General features: G+C 41.2%; 1 long non-coding RNA gene across 1 annotated transcript in view; it reads right to left on the reverse strand.

Annotated features, from left to right (window-relative positions):
• LOC126236858 (uncharacterized) overlaps positions 1-19250 on the reverse strand; it is a 423152-nt gene that overhangs the window by 129516 nt on the left and 274386 nt on the right. Inside the window, exon 3 of the long non-coding RNA XR_007544996.1 lies at positions 18092-18157. This is a non-coding gene — a long non-coding RNA (uncharacterized LOC126236858). The remainder of the gene's footprint in view (positions 1-18091; positions 18158-19250) is intronic.

Raw genomic sequence — 19250 nt, forward strand, 5'->3', positions numbered from 1 at the left:
TTACTATTTTCTATTGCTTTTTCACTGGTGCTTCAGCGCAAGAATTAGCTTTTTGATACTGTAGTCAGTGGAACCTTTCTGCTTTCCCTTCTTTGCTTAGGACTGGTTCTCCATCTGAGCTCTTGACATTCATACAAGTGGTTCTCTTTTCTCCAGAGGTCTCTTTGATTTTCCTGTTGGCTGTATCTATCTTTCCCGAATGATATATGCCTCTACATCCTTACATATGTCCTCTAGCCATCCATGCTTAGCTATTTTGCACTTCCAATCGATCTCATTTTTGAGACGTTTGTATTCCTTTTTGCCTGCTTCAGTTATTGCATTTTTGTATTTTCTCTTTTCATCATTTAGATTCAATATCTCTTCTGTTATCCAAGGATTTCTATGAGCCCTCGTCTTTTTACCTAATTGATGCTCTGTTACCTTCACTATTTCATCCCTCAAAGCTACCCATTCTTATTCTACTTCTTATTCTATTTCTTTCCCCCATTCTTGTCAATCGTTCCATAATGTTCTCACTGAAGCTCGCTACAACCTCTGGTTCTTTCAGTTTATCCAGGTCCAATCTCCTTAAATTCCCAGCTTTTTGCAGTTTCTTCAGTTTTAATCTAAAGTTCATAACCAATAGATTGTGGTCAGAGTCCACCTCTGGCCCTGGAAATGTCTTACAATTTAAAACCTGGAACCAAGCATACAGGAACACAATCGGGCGATGAGCCAGAGTACGTTGCCACCTGTTCTACTATGGCGTAAATATCGATAATGCAAAGCATTCCTACCTCCATTCCTCGAACTGGCTGAAGCCGTGTGAAAAGCACATTTACGCTCTCTCTATTGCAAGAGCAAGCAGAGTGTACGTACGTGCGTGCGTTTTTGTGAAAAAAGATATGGCCCGTTAGAGCTGCCTGCCAAAGGCAAGGTTCGAGATATTACGTATTACGTGACGTGCAGTTGTTACTCAGGTTACTATTTTCTATTGCTTTTTCACTGGTGCTTCAGCGCAAGAATTAGCTTTTTGATACTGTAGTCAGTGCAGCTGCAGAAGTGTACCTTTTTTTATTCTGCCGTATAAAACAACAGCAACACCACGAAATATAATCCGGAAGTTCCTAGCACTTTTGTTCTGCATATTGTATTCCAGTTTCTATGGGTTTGTTTAACGATTGTCATCTTTTATTATTATTTTACCGTTGCTGTTTGAGTTAACATATTGTCATTTTGTTATTTGGAGACAGTGAGTTGAGCAGTGGACGCTAGAAAATGGAGCTCCAAGAGGAAAAAGCGGAACGTTTCCGACATATTCCTCTGTTTGATTTCAGCAGAGGCATGATAACAGCGGTCGCAGCCAGAAACTTTTGCGCCGTTCATGGGCATAATGCCATTGGACAGAGCACGACAAGAAAATGGTTTTCTCGTTTTAAGGAGGATCGTTTTGACGTTAGTGACTCCCCGCGTTAAGGAAGACGTTCAGGGTTTGATGAGGATCGTTTAAACGCATTAATCCACAATGATTCACGTCAGTGTGCCCGAGAAGTGGCGGATCTGATGAACTGTGATCATTCCACCATCGTGTGACATTTGCATGCAATGGGGAAGACTCAAAAATCGGGTGTATGACAACCGCTTTCTCCAAGCCACAATCACAAGAATCTGCGGGTCGCCATATGTGCATTGCTGCTTGCTTATCATCAGTTAGCTCGGGAACAACACGGACCATTCTTATCCTGTGTCGTTACTGGTGACGAGAACTGGTGACTTCGTACTAAGAAGTAAAAGAAAGGAATGGTTGGGCTCAGACAAAGCACCAATTCTCCGTACGAAGACTTGCGCACATCAACAAATTACAATAAGGATCTGATGGAACAGCGACGCTCTGGCATACTACGAATTACTTTCCCAAGGTGTAACTATCACTGCTGATTTGTTATCAATACCCGGGACGTCTAGCAGACGCAGTCCAAGAACAACGACCAGTAGACTGAATGAATGAAGTGATGCTACTCCACGATAACGCCCACTCGCATAATGCTAGACTGACAAACAACGCTATACGGGAGTTGTATTGGCAAGCCATACTGCACCCACCTTATTCACCTTATACTACGCCCTCAGATTTTCAATTTTTCCGCTCTCCATCCAACAACTTCCTTTTCGGATGATAATGCACTCCGAATTTGGCTCGAACAAGTTATTTCCCTCAAAACCACGCGATTTCCACGGTGGCTGAATCGAAAAAGTTACCCCGGCGTTGGTGACTATTGTACAGAGTGAAGGAGAAATTATTATTGATGACTTAAGTGTCTGTGGTGTGTATCTGTTGTGTTTATTAAACATATGGAAAAACGCTACGAACTTACGCACCAACCTCATACATAAGGAGACCAAGAAATTTAAGTCACGTTTTATGTATTGCGACACAAAGTTCCACGTACTTTCAACTATATTACTGGCAAAAGCAAGTGTTGTTTTATACCATATAGAAACTCAGTCATCAGATCACGTGCGTTTGAGTCTCTTCCCGGCAGCAACATTTTTTTCCTATGCTGACGATTCATTGGTACTGACTTTTCAATGAGACTGAAGTTCACTTTATGATAGCCTTTTGGCATTAGTTTCCAATGAGTATTTCGTGATGTCGCAATGATTTTCCCAATGATGTACCAGCGATATATGCCCGGTCCATTTTGAGAGAGAACCACGTGGCATCAATGTTGCGACCAGTGTGTCAATAAACAAGGTTGTTACGAGCATGGGACAGTGGCGCGACGAGCGGGTGTGGTTGAACCTGAACCTCGCATGCTAATGCGGCAGGCCGGCATTCCGCCGTTGGCGTTACGTCACGCGCAAGCCACAGCCCCACTACCGGGTCCCGCACATGTGTTCTCAGAACGCTCTGCTGTAATTACTGTTTCCTCGCTCTAGCGTACGCTTCATTTCACGACTGTACTTGCCTGGTATTGTTGGCTGTGTCACTGCTGAGAAGCCAATTTTGACTGAGAGGAAATCAAACAAAGACGAAAGTACTGAAAGGGAGCAGAGCTAAAATAAGTAGTAAACATGAAAACTGGTGACCAAAAGACAGATGAAGTGAAGAGATTCTGCTATCTTGGTCGTACAAAAACACATGACGGAGAGGCAAGTAGGATGTAAGAAGTCGACTAACACAATCAACGAGGGCTGTCTTTGCCAAAGAGAGGTCTCCTAGTATCGAACCCATACCTCAATTTGAGGGAAAAGTCTCTGAAAAAAGTACATCTGGAGCACAAACTTTAACGAGTGAATCACCAGACTGTGGGGAAACCGAACAAGAGGAGAATCATAGCGTTTACGATGTGGTATGATACAAGGATGCCTTAAGTTTAGTGGACCGATAATAAATGAGAGAGTACTCCGCAGAATAGCCAAGGAAAGAAATATGTAGAAAACACTGAATGTAAGAAGCGACAGGATGACAGGACACGAGTTAACACACCAGGGAATAATTTTCATTGTTTTAGGTAGAGCCGCATTGGGCGGGAACTGTAGGGGATAGTGGAGATTGGAATATATCCCACAAATAATTGAGGGCATTGGGCTTAACTGCTACTCTGATACGAAAAGGTTGACAACCGGAATCCACACACTCTTGGCGATGTGTGGAGGGCGAGAAAAATTATGCAATTCACTGCTCCGTGGATTTAATAGGGAACGTCTTATGGTGGTATTTATTTTTTTATTTGTGGTAAGTTCTTATATGACCAAATTGCTGAGGTCATTGGTCTCTAAGCTTACGCACTACTTAATCTAACTTAGACTAACTTACGCTAAGGACAACACACACACCCATGCCCGAGGGAGGACTCAAACCTCCGATGAGGGAAGACGCGCGGACCGTGACAAGACGCCTTGGACCGCGCGGCTACCCCGTGGGTGGACTCTTGATAATATAGTATAGTATAACATTGATCAAGTAGTTTAAATAAGGGTCACTAGCCTTGCTCTCACCTGTGAGACGGCGTTAGACTTCTCAAACTCCAACATCGATCGTTTAAATCTCTGTAGTATGTAGCTATTTCCAGGAAAAATTCCGGCATTCGATCACTGGACTGAAATATCTTCACATCTAACAGTTCAATACACCTACCGGCTTCAATAGGTTACTAACAGCTACCGCAGATAATCACAACAGTAAAACAGGCATACACTTCCAAGTAAGTAGGGCAAAAAATAAAACAATGGAAAATCCGGGGTGGTACATTGACACATAGAGGACACGTTGAGTAGCACAGCCGCAGAAAAAAGACGGTATGCATTCCAGCTTTCGACCAAACTACCTTCTTCTAAAGTAGAAAACACACACACATTCACGCACCCACAACTCAGAGACGCATGATCACTGTCTCCGTCCTCAGTGGTCAGAGGCGGCAGTCATGTGTATGACAGCTGTGCTTGCGCGAACGTATGTGTGTTTTCTATTTCAGAAGAAGGCCGAAAGCTCAGATGTATAGCAGTCTTCCTGTTGCGCCTGTCTGCGACTCAGCGTCTCCTGTACGTGTTGGGTAACAATCTATTCTTTTCAGAATACTGTCGATAGGGTAAAGGTCATACAAAAACACCACACTCCGATTTGCAGGGAAACATTAAATTTATTGCTGTCAATTAACGCTAGCCTAGTCCGTCACTTTCATCCAACACTACCTCCAGCCAGCTCCTAGCTCCACGTTCCGCAATGAGACCTCTCTCTACAGAACCAGTCCACCCTCACTGACCCACAAAACTCGCTGTATAAAACAGTAAAATGCCTAAGCAGAATGCGACGACAGCGAACAGGAACGTACATTCGAATGCTTATCAAGATTTCTGTGCGAAAAAGATAACCTCGTTGATCACTAAGGATATACACCTTCAGACTTTCGATATGATAAAAGCTTTAAAACGTTACCTGTGACCCAAAAGCCCCCCAACTTGCCGCTTCAATACCACGAGGACCGCGGCCAGTTCTTCGATTTCATGAGCTCCAAACCTACTCACGAAATTATTTAATATATAGCCTGTCTTCTCAAGAGGGGTTCCTGACGCAGTTATTTAGATCTGAAGACGATACTGAATGATCGAAACATGTAATCTAATTAAAGAGGAGACGGAACAATAAATGAGAATTATCTTGAGTACAGTATTGAAAAGAGACTGTAAGACAAAGACCAATAAGAGTGAAACAAGTATAATTGAGTGTATTCGAATTAAGTAAGGTGTTTCTGAAGGAATGAGGTTAGCAAATGAGACACTGAAGCCAAAGACGGTTCTTGCTACTTGGGTAGCAAAAGCCAGGGACCAAAGCAAAGTGGGTATCAAGTCATACTCGCTACAGAAAGAAAATGTTTTCTAAAAAAGAGGAATATCTTGATATCTAATGAAAATATGAGTTAGCAAACTTTTACTGAAAGTTTTTTTTTGTCAAATGTAGGCTTTAATGAAACAGAAACATGGAAAATAAAAAATACAGACGAAAATAGAATAGATGCTTTCGAAATGAGTTGTAACCTAGGAATGTTGAAGACCACATGCGTACATCTACATCTACGTGATTACTCTGCTATTCACAAAGTGCCTGGCAGAGGGTTCAATGATCCACATTTAAGCTGTCTCTCTACTGCTCCACTCTCGAACGGAGCGCGGGGAAAACGAGCACTTAAATTTTTCTGTGCCAGCCCTGTTTTATTTTATCGTGATGATCATTTCTCCCTATGTAGGAGGGTGCCAACAGAATGTTTTCGCAACTGGAGGAGAAAACTGGTGATTGAAATATCATGAGAAGATCCCATCGCAACGAAAAACGCCTTTGTTTTAATGATTGCCACTCCAATTCACGTATCATGTCTGTGGCACTATCTCCCTTACTTCGCGATAATACAACACGAGCTGCCCTTCTTTGTACTTTGTCGATGTCATCCGTCAGTCCCATCTGATGCGGATCCCACACCGCACAGCAATACTCCAGAATAGGGTGGACAAGCGTGGTGTAAGCAGTCTCTTTAGTAGACCTGTTGCACCTTGTAAGTGTTCTGCCAGTAAATCGCAGTCTTTGGTTTGCTCTACCCACAACATTATCTATGTGATCGTTCCAATTTAGGTTATTTGTAATTGTAATCCCTAAGTATTTAGTTGAATTTACAGCCTTCAGATTTGTGTGACTTATCGCGTAATCTAAATTTAAGAGATTTCTTTTAGTACTCATGTGAATAACTTCACACTTTTCTTCATCGCCCGCATCTCGTGGTCGTGAGGTAGCGTTCTCGCTTCCCACGCCCGGGTTCCCGGGTTCGATTCCCGGCGGGGTCAGGGATTTTCTCTGCCTCGTGACGGCTGGGTGTTGTGTGCTGTCCTTAGGTTAGTTAGGTTTAAGTAGTTCTAAGTTCTAGGGGACTTATGACCACAGCAGTTGAGTCCCATAGTGCTCAGAGCCATTTTTTTTCTTCATCCAGGGTCAACTGCCACTTTTCGCACCATACTGATATCTTACCTAAATCATTTTGCATTTCGTTTTGGTCATCTGATGACTTCGCAAGACGGTAAATGACAGCATCATCTGCAAACAATCGAAGACGGTTACTCAGATTGTTTCCTATGTCGTTAATATAGGTCAGGAACAATAGAGGGGCTATAACGCTTCCTTGGGAAACGCCGCATATTACTTCTGTTTTACTCGAGGTCTTTCCGTCTATTACTACGAACTGCGTGTGACCTTTATGACAGGAAATCACGAATCCAGTCGCACAACTGAGGCGATACTCCGTAGGCACGCAGTTTGGTTACAAGACGCTCGAGAGGAACGGTGTTGAAAGCGTTCTGGAAATCTAAAAATATGGAATCAATTTGGCATCCCCTGTCGATAGCACTCATTACTTCATGAGTATAAAGAGCTAGTTGTGTTTCGCAAGAACGATATTTTCTGAGTCCCTCCTGACTACGTGTCAATAAATCGTTTTCTTACAGGTACTTCACAATGTTGGAATACAGTACATGTTCCAAAACCCTACTGCATATCGACGTTAGTGTTATGGGCCTGTAATTCAGCGGATTACTCCTATTTTCCTTTTTGGGTCTTGGTGCGACTTGAGCAATTTTCGTGTCTTTAGGTTCGGATTTTTCTGTGAGCGAGCGGTTGTATATAATTGTTAAATATGGAGCTATTGTATCAGCATACTCTGAGAGGAACCTGGCTGGTATACAACCTGGACCGGTATCCTTGCTTTTATTAAGTGATTTAAGCTGCTTTGCGAAACCGTGGATATCTATTTCTATATTTATCATCTTGGCAGTTGTTCTTGACTGGAATTCAGGAATATTTACTTCGTCTTCTATGGTAAAAAAGTTTCGAAGAATCGTATTTAATAACTCTGCTTTAGTGGCACTGTCTTCAGTGACTTCACCTTCGTTATCGCGCAGTGAAGGAATTGATTGCGTCTTGCCACTGGTGTACTTTATGTATGACCAGAATCTCTTTGGGTTTTCTGCCAGATTTCGAGATAGAGTTTCGTTGTGGAAATTATGGAAAGCGTCTCGCATTGAAGTACGCACTGTATTTCGAACTTCTGCGAAACTTTGGCAATCTTGGGAATTTTGCGTTCTTTTAAATTAGTAGTAGTAGTAGTAGTAGTAGCAGCTTTATTCTTCCGTAGATCTGTTTTTACGAGGATGTAGGACATGTCAAAGAATTTACAAGTTTAGATTAATTTAAAATAAGCTAATTCGTATACACATATGTGTGTGTGAAATCTTATGGGACTTAACTGCTAAGGTCATCAGTCCCTAAGCTTACACACTACTTAACCTAAATTATCCTAAGGACAAACACACACACCCATGCCTCCGCCGGGACCAGCCGCACAGCCCATGACTGCAGCGCTAAGACCACTCGGCTAATCCCGCGCGGCTATACACATATATTTACAGACTTCTAGTTATAGACAATCATTAGATTTACTCCTGGTATACAATACTTTTTTTACAACTAACTTATTAAATAATGTAATGCCACGCTGTTACTCATATCTCACTATCAGTCACTGCACACACTATACACACATTGTTTCATAACACTTCACTCACCACACACACACACACACACACACACACATTGGTGATCTCTGGGCCATTTTCTGTACCCTAACTTCCCATTTGCTATCCTGAAAAACTGAGTCAGCATCCCTCAATAATGAGTGAGATGTTGAGCTCAGAAAGAGGAAGAGGTGTTACTATTGTGCTATGCATAGCTTAGGGGTAAGTAATTCTAGAAAGGAAAAAAGAAGGAAAAAAACATAAAGTGAAGGTCTTATGTGAAATGTTGGATGTTTTATAATCATTATTATTATTATTTATTTGCATACCATTTTTTTATCAAACCCCTACTCTGTTTTATCTAAGTAACCCTTCAATGTACAAAATGTATTGCATGAAAGGTGCTTTTTAGCTGCCTATTTGTGTATTTTTACAATTTCTTTAATTTATTTTTGGTAATTTATTGTACAGTTTTATTCCTTGGTAGAAAATGCTGTTTTGAGTTTTATGTTTATTTTTTCTTGGTAAATGTAAGTTGAGTCTATCTCTTGTTGCATGGTCATGGACAGAGCTGTTCGTGCAATAATTACCAATGTTATTTTTGATGTGTACAACTGACTGGTAAATGTATTCTCATGGAGCAGTTAAAATCTCCAGTGTTTTGAACAGATCTTTACAATGAGCTCGATTAGTATTTCTGGTTATTATTCTTATGGCTCTTTTCTGAAGTTTGAATATTGTGTTCATATTTTGTGCATTTGTTCCCCAAAAAAGAATGCCATAGCTAAGAATTAAGTGTACATATGAATAGTATGTAACTAAAAGACACTGCATGTTAAACACTGATGATAGGATTCATGCTAATGACATTCTGTTTGCAAGTACCTTTGTGTGTTCACATCATTTCAACTGAGAATCAATATTCATTCCTAGAAATTTTGCATTTGTTACACCGTCTCTAGAGGTGCCATCTACATTTAATTTAACATTGTCATTTTCCCTCTTCAAACTGAAATTCATGGCATAAGTTTTCTTTATGTTCAGTATAACTTTATTGCTTATTGACCAGTCACAAACTTCCTTGGGAGTTTCATTTGCTTTCTCGGTAAGGAGTTCTCTTGTTTTCTCAGTGACTACAATATTGCTGTCATCAGCGAAGAGAATTTTTTCACCTTGAGTAACACTACTGGGAAAGTCATTGACGTATATCAGGAACTGTATTGATCCTAATATGCTACCTCGCGGAACCCCTATATTAATGTATTTTGATTCTGATAAGTGTTTTACTAAATTTTAGATCTATTTGAAGTATGTGTTACCTCTACTCTTTGTACCCTATCTGTTAGGTATGATCGAAACCAGTCATTAGCTACCCCTCTTATTCCTAATGCTTCTAATTTATTTAATAGAATCTTGTGGTCGACTGTGTCAAACGCCTTAGTAAGATCCAAAAATATGCCTGTGACACACTCATCTTTATCAAGAGAATCAAGTACAACTTTTGTGAATTCTACTATGGCTGACTGACTTTTTGCCACTTCGGAAACCAAACTGTGATTCGCTTAAAAGGTTGTATTTATTCAGATAATTCATTAATCTGTCTTTCATAGTTGCTTCCATTATTTTTGAGAATGCTGACAGCAGAGAAATGAGCCGGTAATTTTCTATGTCTTCTGCATTACCTTTCTTAAGCAAAGGTACAACTCTTGCCTGTTTTAACGGCTCTGGTAATGTCCCTGATGTGAAGGATTCATTTATTATATTTGTTAAGGTGCCTTGTATAATCCCTATGCATTATTTCAGTACACACATTGGTACTTCATCTAAGCCTACTGACTTTTTATTTTTTAGTTGTTGAACAGTTTTATTGACTTCATTCTCTGTAGTTGGAAGTAACATCATTGTATTTAGCGCAACATTATTTACAGGTGTTATATTTGTTTGGGGGAATTTTTGCTGTAACTTCTCTGAAATACTTGAAAAATGCTCGTTTACATAGTTTGCTAAGTGTTGTAGATCATTTATTACCTCATCCCCCTCCCTCAGCAGTATGTTATTCTGCGTTTGTTTGCCTCTCCCCGTTTCCTTTTTTATAACATCCGAGACTGCTTTGCTTTTATTCTCTGCATTATATATTATTTTGACATTAAATGACTTTTTTGCAGCAAACAGCACCTTCCTATAGATCTTTTTGCATCTATGATAGAAATTTAAGAATTCTGGATCATTGCGAATCTTTTTCGTGGAACTGAGGTGTTTAAGTGTTTGGGAGGATTTCTTAATACCTGCCGTTATCCATTTCTTTTTGTGAGATGTTGATACATACATGCATACTTTTGGAACTGCCTTTTCAAAGTTCAATTTAAACAATGTGGAGAATTTAGAGAATTTCATGTTCACGTTGGTTTCCTTATACACTTCATCCCAGCTTTGGTTTTCTAGTTCTTTTGAAAAATCTTTTATTTTGATTTCTGATAGATGTCGTTTGTAGGCTTGTAGTTTAGGGAATGATTCGATGCCTGATTTTACTGTTGTTATTTGACAGAGCTGGTCTGATAGTCCGAGATCTTTTACAGCTACATCACATTTTTCCCTGTCCATATTTGTGGCCATATGGCCAGTTACTGATGCAGTCGTAATAACCCTTGTTGCACTATTGATCAATAGGGACATGCCAAAACTTTGAAGGATGTTTATGAAGGTCCTGCTGGATTCATTTATGAATTTAGTGTTGATCTTAATGTCCCCACACAGAATTATGTTGACCTTTCTTCGCTGCTTCTGCAACAGCGATCTGACCCGTTTTGTGTACCATGGGGGATCAGTACCATCACTTATTAATTTATGTGGTGTATATCTCTCAATTGCTGTCGATACTATGTCTTTGAAATCATTCCACAACTTTTCTAGGCTTACATGATCAGATCGGAAGGAGGCAGACTGTCTCTTAAAAAGGCGTTAAGAGCATTTTTATCAGTTTCTTTAAGTAGATAAACTTTTCGTTTGTTTTTGATGGTTGTAGGAGTTACGGTATTCAGCCTAGCAGCTACTGCCTTGTGATCGCTAATCCCTGTATTCGTCACGATACTCGCTATTTGTCCAGGATTATTTGTTGCTAAGACGCCAAGTATGCTTTCGCAACCATTTACGCTTCGAGTGGGCTCATAAACTAATTGTTCAAAATAATTTTCTGAGAAAGCATTCAGTACAATTTTGGATGACGTTTTATGCCTGTCACCGGCTTTAAAGGTATAATTTTTCCAGCATATCGAGGGTAGATTGAGGTCACCGCCGACATCGGGGAATTAATGGAGACGTATTGTAGTGAATTTCGGAAAAAAAGAGATTTATGGCACAATTTGAGTACAAAAAAGACAGAATGAGAGGACACATTCTGAAGAACGAAAGAAAAATTGACTTGGTAACAGAAGGAAATGTGGGGGGAGGCAGACGGAAGACTGTATATGGAAACTAAAACTTGACTGCAATAACCAGGTTCCGCTGCATGTAGGTTGTACTAGATATGCACAGATAAAGAGACTTACCAAAGTTTAGACTAGCATGGAGAGCTGTATCAGAATAGTCCTCAGACTAAACATCGTAAACAACAACAACATAAGCAACAGATGGTCCGTAAGCGCTACAGTAAGGAAAAAGATATTTTTGAATTTTAAAATACGCACACCCAGCTCACTTTGTAGTTATTAGCGTCTTATCTTTCAGACTTGTCGGGCAGAACTTTTACTAAACGAAGATAAACACTGCAGCAACGTAAGTAGATAAATGAAGTGCATTCATCCTATTCGTTTTTGCCGTAAGGAATGTTGAAAGGGAAAAACCTGAACTCGTCGAGCGAGTCCATCCGCAAGAAAAACGGTTTTACAGTTTTCAGACTGCCCGAGACCAACGTACGACATAATCGAGTCTGGCAACAGTTCGCGAAGCAATCGTGTTTAGCTGATAGCCCGACGAAGCAAGCGCCTTTACAAGCTCCCGAACCCACGCTACAAGACTCTCCGGTCGTCTGATGAATGCCGTGCGACACTGCGGAAAACCTGTTCTCTCAGTCGTAATGAACCCTTTCATTTATTTTTATTGCGGAGGAAGTTTGATTGCAAACAGGGGCCAGCTGGACAGGTTGGCAGCGCGGGGCAGATATTTCATTCCGAGCAGACCCAGGAGGTGGCTCGCGGAGACACTTGAGTTACCGAAAGAGAAAGAGAGAGAGGGTGAGAGGGTTTGATAGAGGGAGTGGGGTTAGTATTTCCAGTCGACATTTTGTCGCTCGCCAGGGGAAGCGAGTACACTGGGCGGGGTAATCTGCTTACGGCTTTGTCCCCCTCCTCTGATTTAGTGACGTCACGGAAACAAAGCGGCTGAGACGCGCAACAAGTTGCCGCTGACGAGGGGACGGGGATAAGCCGGCAGCTGCGGCTGTGACGTCACAAAGCGTTCCTCGCCGTCGTGCACCCCGGCGAGGTCAGGGCGTTGCTCCACGGCGACAAATCAAGCGCACTACCAACCTATGTTCATTTGTTTAACATGCCACTGTCACGTACGTGTACCAGCGCTCTCCGCACCGTGGACATTCATCTGTTAGCCCGTAGTGTTCTTGTCCCCAGTTCTTTGCTGCCTCTGCGGAAGGTCTTCATTTATCACCGAAAGGTACAGAGTCAAGACAGCTGCTAGGGAGGGTCGAGTTACATGCGAAAAAAACGTTACCCGAAGAGTAACCTCTTCTTTGAAAACGTTTGTTGTCTTACGAGAAAGTTGTATGATTCGTGACATTACGAGTAGCAGCCTCAAGTTAAAAATAATCAGTAGTTTAATATGGCGTGAGAGATCTATTTTAAATTTCAGTCGACTAGTGAACGAACCTATTGTATCTGACGGATTTGAAGTCGTACACCTGGTGTGGGAATCGCTCAGTAGAGCAAGTATTTTGGCTACCCTGTTTATGCCAGCCATGTTAGCACGGTGTAGACAGTTCCACTTTACACAGCCTATCACGACAGATATTCATGAATTTGAAGTTATTCAACACTTATAATTCTTAAGTGTATGGTAGAGCCTAATACACTGTCAAGTCATAAAATAATTGTCTGGTTTGGAGATATAGGAATAATTAATTCAGCATATGAGGGCGACGTAGCAAGTTACAGCTAGTTACTCAAAGAAATCACTGAAATTTTGTGTATATCACGTCGGTACAGATCACTTAAAAACGTAATTAAAGCGTCAGTTCGATCTGTGGGATAGATCTATAAAGTGGATAGAATTAATTTTTAAAATGTGTGTACTGACTATGTGAAAGCTTTGTGAAAGGTGCGTGCTATGTTTATTGAATGCTGACCAAGAGCAGATGTGAAAACTAAAATCTCAGCAGTCTTCTCAGCAATGCTTGAAGAAGTTTCAAAAAAGTCCTTTTGAATTTATATGGCTAATTGTTATTGCAGGTGACATATATAAGGGGCAGTCAAATTAAAACAAGACAGATGGGAAGAAATAAGTAATCGGTTTACTATTTTAAAAGTAATCGCCGCACCTGATAATACATTTATCCCACTGTGAGACAAGACGTCGATGTCTTCATGGAAAAATACTTGCGGTTGCCTATGAAAACGTGTACCCAGGTGTGCATCTCTTTGCCCGGGCCACCAATGTCTTTCTTCAGGGCTCCAATCAGGGCTCTGCTACACACCAGTAATCAGCAAGGGAAATCAAATCAAGTAAAAATATGACAAAAATCAAGTTACAAGTTGAGAAACACAATCTAGGCCTGTAGGAAAGCAAAACAAATTTTCAGTTTGCAGGAAGGAAAAATTATTAAGACATTAAATAACTCAGCTATTTTGAAAATATCACACACTTTATATGGTAGAAGTTCTTCTACCATTACAAGGTACAGGATAGTGCACGGCCAACGAAGTATGGCTTGGCTGTCCACACATTATATAAGCAATTTAAAAACATACAGAATTTTACTCAGGATAAAATTCTGTAACTGAAGAATTAACAGTATCTTCTACATAGCTTTCATACGGTATGCAACAATTAAATGTATAACATTAGATATATTTACAAACGCTGCACAAAACACAATCTCATGCTTCACAACGAAAAGTATAAACTGCAAGAAACTGCTTATAGTGATCTCTAGTGCTCATTCCTTCATATGATTCTACAATCGGTCATTAGGGAGAAAAACCGACCAGGAAAGATCATGTGTTCCTAGGTACACGTGCTCCCCTGCCAGAAGGAAATCATTATATATTTTGCTCCTCTAGTCAACATAGCATTGGGACAGAAAGGAGTAGAACACAAAGCTGTAAGACAACACACACGCCCAAATATTTGGACTACTATTTTTTTCACCAGTACGGAAGGAAATTTGTGTGAATACCAGAAAAGGTTTATTTGTAGATACTACTTACACATATTGACTATTTTTGAACGTAAAAATAATGATGGCTCAGATATTTGTTGTTGCTATGATTTCTCTCTCCACTCCATTAAAAAGAAAAATTTTCTGCTGCCTTGCGTCGATCCCCTTGAAAAGAAAGTGTTGTATCAGCCTGTGTTAGAATAATGTAGAATATACGAGGGTGTCCCACAATGGGATTTACACTGTCTGAACTTTAATAACTAAGAGTTATTAATGACAATCTAATCCAATAGTGATTATAAGGCCACCCAGGGCCAGTGTGTGTAGCCGTTCATTTGTTTTTCGTTTTTTACTTTTGGTTGCAAATAACTTTATGCTAATAACAAGATGACTGGGAACTTGTTCTTGGAGCAAGGAAAGTGGATTTTAAAGCGTTATTGGAAACGTGAAAACATGACAGAAAGACGGAGACGACGGTGGACAGAATTTAACAGTAACGAAGTTATGCGACAGACTGGAGCGGAAGGAAGTGTGCCTCATCTGAAGAAGGGACGGCGTGGCAGGAACAAATGACTGGCGGACAAAAGGGGGGTGGAATGCAGTGGTACAGGCTTTCACAAAATCCCAAAGAAGCCCATACGACTAGCTGAGAGTAAATCAGGTGTAATAGAATCAAGTGTTAACCGCATTTCAAAGCAAGCGAAGTGGAAACCCTACATTCCCAGGTCGCTTCACGCAATGAATGAGGGCGATACGGTTAGGCGCCTCGAAGTATGTGAATATATTTGCGATAGTGAACGGTTGACTGACGTCGTTCGTTGGTGTGATGAGGCGAGGATGGGACCGTCAGTCGCCATAACAGTATAAACCCATGTTAAAGAAGAACGAGCTATTTATCTTCCTGGGTTACATCTGTGGTGTGGTATGCCTGTCAGAGGACTTTGCGGGTCATTGTTTTCTGAAGGAACAATGGTAGGTGTAAAGTGTGTTACTATGTTGCAGGATCGAATTGTACCAGCTGTAATGAGATGAAGATCATTGTATTCAACAAGACGGTGCTCCATCACGTTACCGTCGTCACGTGCGGGAGCTGCTGGATGAAACATTTGTTGCCCCCCCCCCCCCCATATCACCGGTCTAATACCATTAGACTTCTTTTAGTCAGGAACTGTAGAGGACACCATCTACGTCACGATGCCACGTACACTGGATAGCCTGAGAGAGGCGACTGAAATTGCCTGCGAATACTTTCCAGTGACAACCACAACACTTGTGTATCGATCAGTTCCGCAGCGCAGAGATGCAGACGCTGTATTGCTGCCGATGGAGGACATTTTGGACATCTTCAACTGTAAAACATCATCTGTAATGTCGCGACTATTTAAGTGACTTAAAGATTCATAGTTTTTTTAAAATTTTGTTCGAATTATTGAAGTTCAAGCAGTATAAACCCCTTTTGCGAGATTCGCTTTATACGCTGTACTTAATCAGGGTAGTGAGAAATTCAAAGTAGACAGAGGCGGCGCACGAAGAGATTCCATACCTCCAAATCTATTCTCAGCAGTCCCAGATGAAGTTTTAAAATTCCGAAGATGGGATAGCGAAGAATGAGTACGTGTTAATGCAATATACTGGAAGATCCTTCAATTTTCTGATGACATTGCGCTGTTTGCCTCTAATGAAGATGAATTTTGAAGACCAGTCGAAGATGTCATTGCATTAGCCTTGAAAGTCGACTACAATAAGACTACAATAATATACAAAAAACACACCGAAAAGAAAATAGTGTAAGCTGACAATGCAGTTACTGAAGCAGTTGCTACGTTTTTGTATTTATGGCAGCTGAAGACCGAGACTGAATGGACAGCAAGGAAAAAACAGAGCAGCGAAAGTGTCTTGGGGTTATTCCAGTAAATTAAATAGGGCTAGCAAAACTAAACTTCCGATGTGTTTGAAACGAAATTGTATGATCAGTGTGCATTACCAATTTTTATTTATGGTCATCAGACTCGGACTTTAAATGTGAGAAATCATCATCGACCTGAGAGTTGCTCGATAAGCAATGTAAAAATGGTTCAAATGGCTCTGAGCACTATGGGACTTAACAGCTATGGTCATCAGTCCCCTAGAACTTAGAACTACTTAAACCTAACTAACCTAAGGACATCACACAACACCCAGTCATCACGAGGCAGAGAAAATCCCTGACCCGCCGGGAATCGAACCCGGGACCCCGTGCTCGGGAAGCGAGAACGCTACCGCGAGACCACGAGCTGCGGACAAGCAATGTAAAGAAACGTGCTGAGACGTGTTACAGTTCGATACAGACTCAAATAGTGCGTGAAAATCATGTCGACGCAAAAAACTGCAGAGTATCATTATACTCATGTTTTAAAGCTATCAAGAATGCTGTTCAGATAAGAACCTATTATTTCACTATCTTGAGGGATGAAAAATGTTGCGAGCGTTGACCACACAAGGAGCCACCACTTTTTAAAAACATTTCTGTTCTTTCAACTGATCCGCAAATGCCGGAGAGTACTACTGGAGAGTAACAGCTTGGTTAACCCATCATCTACTACAATGTGTCACGATACGTATGACAAACAACAAAGGGTTTCCATTATTGAACCCTATGGTCAACCCTGTAAACGATAATTCATAACGCATCAGAGCTTATAAATTTATCATTGTATCCTTTGTGTAGGCAATTTGTGCTACAGAGCTCGTTTGTAACTAAGTATCTCTTCATTAGTTGCTCGATCTACCAGCATAATCTTCAGTTTTCACATGTAACACCACATTTCAAAAGCTAACATTTTCTTCTTGTCTGTGCTGTTTATAGACCACCTTCACCTGCACATTAAGCTTACACACTAAGCAAATACATTCAGGAAAGGTTTCCTACGTCCATAATATTAGAGTTTGTCTGAAAGAGCTCTGTGAACTTCACAATAAAATGCCGTTGACGTGTCACAGAATATTCCCATCGGCTGGTGTTTTTCCGTTTTAGTCTTTTGTTACGCTAATTAATACTACAGTGCTTGCTTCACTGAGTATGTATGAATTGCATATGTGTACACACAATGTTTTGTTCTCATTTTTGCTCACACTTTCGGGACCCAAAGGACATCTCGCTTTACTTCCGTTAAAAAAAAAAAGGTTTTACTGATTTCTAATATTATTTAAAACATAACACCGTGTATCTCTAAGCCTCAGTACCTGACATGAACTCATGTGACGACAGAAGTGTAGCCTTATGAAACTGGTTCTGGGAAGAACAATTAATGTGAGTGGTTACAGTAGCTTGCATTTTCAACTTCTATCCAGAACGACTTAAACTTTTACTATCTTTTGGAATTAATAGAGCAAAAGCTTCAGAGAATTACGGACATTACTTGAGACATCTATTTGTATCAAAAGGATTGTTTTTCAGAAGATGGAGTTACGAAGAACTAATTAAAGTATTTAGACACCTATTGACCACCAGACAAGTTCGTTTCAATCTGTCAGCAACCTCCAGAACTTCTTTGACTGAGTGTAGCCAGATTAAGCACCGAAATGAAGAGCAATACGTAACGCGCCACGCTAAAACTCTGGGAAGTAGGGGGAAGCCAGACGTGGTGCGCTGCTGCGTGCTGTACGCTGTTTGCTGTGTGCTGTACTCACCGCAGCGGAGGCAGCCGGCAGCGGTCCATGGGGCCCAGGGGAATGGCGGTCTGTCGGAAGCCGCACCTGCAACACGCCGACAGGCACGTATCACTCACGTTTCATGTCGCACAACAACTATTTAAAAGGGTTGTACCTCACACTGGCCAAAATTATACGCAAACAAATGCTACAGATGCTGTTAGTTACGATGTTCTACATTTATGTTGTGAGGATGTGGCCACATAGCCTCAGCTTGCTGGTCCTAGGGTGTCTCTGAGACGAGGATCCGAGATTCTGTTATTAGCCACTCACTACCACTAACTTCTGTTTTATTAAAACTGTCCAATGCCATGTTAGTATACATTTCTATCTGACTACGATTTTGTATTTATGGTTGCTTTTTTATTGTACTTTTATACTACGCAGACCACCTTGTGCTATGAGGCAGAGGATAATTAAGGCACGATTTCATCCCCTCCTCCCCTCCCCCCCCCTCCCCAAACCATCCTTTCCAGTTGCAAATGGTTCGCAGGGATTACGATTGTCTATTTGAATGTTTTTAAGCGAGATATACCTAGGCGGAATCAATATGTTGCCTCATTCTTCAAGGAACATACAATCTCGGATTTTCAACACTTAACATCATCGTGATTCGAAACGCTTGTCTTGCTGGCTGAGCATCTCCCGTGACGCTTTCGGCTTACTGATGGACTTCTAAAGAAACTCACTGTTCTTCTTTAGATCTTCTGTATTTGCCCTGTCATCTCTTTCTGCTACAAATCCCAGACAGCCGAGCAATATTCAAGTATTGGTCCAACGTAATTCGCCTCCACGGCTGTCCCTTTACGTCTTAGAAGCAGGTATTTACCATTGTATTGTATTGTATTGCATTGTATGTTAACCGGGGGCCTTGAGAAACGGCGGAGAGGCTCCGTCCGCGACGCAGCCGCAGTGGTCCACAACCCCACGATGACTACCTCAGTCCACTTCACCCCTCAACTGCCCCACACCGAACCACTCTTTCAGGGTATTGTGCGGTTCGGCCCCCGGTGGACCCCCCAGGGAACGTCTCACACCAGACGAGTGTAACACCTATATTTGGGTGGTAGAGTAATGGTGATGTACGCGTACGTGGAGAACTTGTTTGCGGAGCAATCACCCACATAGTGTAGCTGAG

This window comes from Schistocerca nitens, chromosome 1 (genome assembly GCF_023898315.1).
Source record: "Schistocerca nitens isolate TAMUIC-IGC-003100 chromosome 1, iqSchNite1.1, whole genome shotgun sequence".
In the NCBI taxonomy this organism is placed as follows: Eukaryota; Metazoa; Arthropoda; class Insecta; order Orthoptera; family Acrididae; genus Schistocerca; species Schistocerca nitens.